Source organism: Eurytemora carolleeae, unplaced genomic scaffold (assembly GCF_000591075.1).
Source record: "Eurytemora carolleeae unplaced genomic scaffold, Eaff_2.0 scaffold76, whole genome shotgun sequence".
Taxonomy (NCBI): Eukaryota; Metazoa; Arthropoda; class Copepoda; order Calanoida; family Temoridae; genus Eurytemora; species Eurytemora carolleeae.
In genome coordinates this window covers 412,829-416,856 of record NW_019396128.1, presented here as the reverse complement: position 1 = coordinate 416,856, position 4,028 = coordinate 412,829, and positions in this window count along the sequence as shown.

Sequence of the window (4,028 nt, the reverse complement as noted above, 5' to 3'; positions counted from 1 at the left end):
TAAACATATTGTACACATCCTTAAACATATTGTACACATCCTTAAACATATTGCACACATTGTTAAACATATTGTACACATTGTTAAACATATTGTACACGTCCTTAAACATATTGTACACATCGTTAAACATATTGTACACATCGTTAAACATAATATTCACATCGTTCACGGTTCACTTTTAAAGATTATTTTATGTGAATATCTTGAATTTGATGATATTTTTAGCATAAAAACTTTTTTAAAAAGTTTATTAATAGAACTGATCATTTTAATTTAGCTGAAATTTTAAGGTATCTAAAGCTATTATCAATTATATAGCTTTTTTATTTCTTGCCAACTACAAAACAACGTTTTAGGCCTAATATATGTATAAACTTTGAAAGTTTGGATCAAAGTACAGAGGCACACACCTGATTGACCCTCCCCACTCAATTACGGTCCTGCGACCGCCGGTATATGTAAAAAAATATAGATGCAATTCAATTTAAATTTACTTCTGTATTGATATGTTCAGATGAACCAAATTTGAAAATAATAATTTTCAGCTGAAAGAAGAAGGATAACTCGATCATTCATCAATAATTCTAATTTTGAGAATTAAATCGAGAAAAGATAAGAAAAGTCAAGACTGTAGCAAAGACAAAAACATTTACAATGAAACAAATAACATAAAAAAAAATGAAATCTATGGATTCACACGAGCGTGAACTGTGAAAATTTGGATGAAAAATATATTGGAGTTACGCTTCAGATTTCTTTAGTTAAACGAATACAATTAGAGATGGCAAGTGAGGTTATTATTATTATTATAATTATTATTATTATGATTATTATTATTACTATTATTATTATAAAGCATTTATAATCATATGGTAGGGCGAACCGCGTCAGTTATATCTATCTCCCTTCTATTCCTTACTCCCTGATGTATAATCATATGATAGGGTGGGCCGCGTCAGTTGTATCTCCCTTATATTCCTCACTCCTTGGTTTCTTCACAACCTGAGAAAAAAAATAAACACGTCCTGCTCTGCACTGGTTCCACTATAATCGGAGAAATAAGAAAGAAAGATGTATATTGTATATATATTAAACTTAAAACCTCAATTCTCACATTATTATCGTAATATTTAGATATTATTTGTACAATTAATCCAGAAAAAGTATCTTTCTTCTTCTTAATCTCCGGAATACGTGGGTACATTCATCTTTAAAAATCTAAAGAATATTTTAAATTAACAATAACATTTTTTCCTTTTCATCTTAGGATTAATGTTTTATATATCTATCTATCTGTTTATCTATCTAACTATCTATCTATCTCTCTATCTCTCTATCTCTCTATCTCTCTATCTCTCTATATATCTATCTATCTATCTATCTATCTAACTAGATCTAAGAATCTATCTATCTCTCTATCTATCCAGGTTAGAGAAACGGAAATGAAACAAAGATTGTCACACTTCACACTTTATAATCTTACATTTTCAGACCTACTTACTCATATACCAAGAAGAAGAAAGGATCAGTAAAGAGATACAGGGTGTACAAATGAAAATCACAGTTAAGGGACGAACTGAAGGTCGTCTTCTTATTTGAAAGCTATATGTGTTGTTTAAACAATTACACGAATTATACGTGTTTCAGGAGGTTGTACTACATTATGCACACTTTATTAGATAGGTATCAAGGATAGAAGACGACCTTGTAGTCAAGTTAAAATTGTTATGTTTTGTAGGAAACACTGCGTTAGAATATTTTATCAGCCTTAGCAATGCAGTACAGTGTAGTATAGTACAGTAAAGTACAGTACAGTACAGTATAGTACAGTACATTACAGTACAGTACAGTACAGTACAGTACAGTACAGTACAGTACAGTACAGTACAGTACAGTACAGTGAATTACAGTAAAGTACAATACAGTACAGTACAGCACAGTAAAGTACAGTACAAAACAGTACAGTATAGTAGAGTATACAGTACAGTAAATTACAGTACATTACAGTATAGCACAGTACAATTCAGTACAGTACAACATAGTACAGTACAGTACAGTAAAGTACAGTACTGTACAATTAAGGTTCAATTATAATATCTAGTGGAATTGTTTATCGTTTTAAACAATAATTAAAAATGCAAAAATAATTTACTTTTTGTGTTTGAAATTTGCTTTTTCATACCTGGTTAGATTGTCGTAAAGCACGCAATATGCACTTAAAATAGAATTAAGATCTCCCGAAAGACAAATTAAAAGCTTTTCATTTTCACACAATGGCAAAAAATAAATTAGATTTCAGACCAAAAAGTAATTTTGGATTATAATATTGTTAATTAAAGGGACTGTAAGGAAAAAAATGAAAGGGGGTATATGATGAAACCTGAGAATCTCAGGCGTTGAACATAAGACATCTATCTGATGTTTCTGTCTCTAGAAATTGAAATAAAACTGTGTCAAATTTATACGAAAATTCATATATATACAATTTTTATAAAAGTTATAAAACAGATCCTATTCCACAAATACGAAACCAATCTGAAAACGACGATATAACCCACAGAATCTCAGGTTTGGGTCTGTTATAATCATTTAATTTTATTTTGCATTTTTAATAGATATATATAATTGATAATAATTTTACATATAGTCCGTATTAAGTAATCATCACTTCAGCCAATGGCAGTGCAGTATACTGGTCACATGATTTCCGCCTGTATCATGTGACCAGTATACTGTACTGTCATTGGCGGAACTTCTTGTGACGTAATACGGACTTTTAAATAATATTATCAAATATATCTATTAAAAATGGGAAATAAAAATTAAAAATTAAAATGGGAGCAAACCTGAGATTCTCAGGTTTCTGTGGGATATAATTGTTTTCAGATTGTTTGCGTTTTTACTGAATATGATTTCTTTAAACCTACTACTTTTATAGAACATTTCATATACATGAATTTTCGTATATATTTGACACAGTTTTATATCAATTTCTTGAAACAGTACCATCAGATAGATGTCTTATATGTATCGTTCAACGCCTGAGATTCTCAGGTTTCATCCTACACCCCCTTTCATTTTTCCTTTACAGTCCCATTAAGTAAAACTTAAGTTTCTTAGATTTGATAAAGATCTAGATAATTTCAATTATTTAATTCTGGAAAAAAGAAAATGAGAAAGCTCCTCCTCCTCCTCGGAGCAGTCTTTCAATTTTATTAATTAAAATGCATTACCTTCTCCTTTCTCCAGTCCTCTGAGGATGCCCAATTTTATGTGTATTAGTATTCAGTTTGGTAATTTAATTCAATTTACAAAAACTTAGGTATCCAGATTCACTTAAAAGTCTGTAGCAGGCTAGGATGTGCTAAGCTGAAATCTCGGGATTCTTTTTTAATCCAACCTCAATTGAACCCTCAAGTACCTCTCCCATTTCAGCCCCTGTTGGAACCTTGAGAACCTCATATATTTCAGCCAGTTTCTGTTGAAACATTACCTCTGCTTTTAACTGTGGCCCAAATTTTGTGTGGTACCTTACTTGACAGAGGCAGGAAGAGTCACCATTAACCAAGTGTACAAATTCTGTGTTGAACCTTCTTACTGACAGTTCTTACAGTGTCTATGTAGTCTTTATTTATAATAATAAACACGTTCATAATAAAAGTTAAACAAAAATAAAGCACTACCTTTTCTATTCATTAGTACTTTTTGAACCGTTCATGTTATAATTCAGTGAGACACAGTTCTATACTCCACCCTTCCTACCCATCCCTCCTCCCCCCTCCCTCGTCATCCCTACCCTCTCCCTATTTCTCTCTTGCTCTCCTACTTCTACTCTACTCCCACTACTACTCCTACTCCTATTCAATAATCCCTCTATAAGTCAAGGGATTTAAAATGAGTAAAAAACCTTGTGATTTATTTCTTCTAGAGACAATTGGTGTCCAAAAACACAGAGCAAATACTGACAAAAATCTGGATTGGTGACTTGACAGCAGAATATTTTTTTGTTGGTTCAATGATTACGT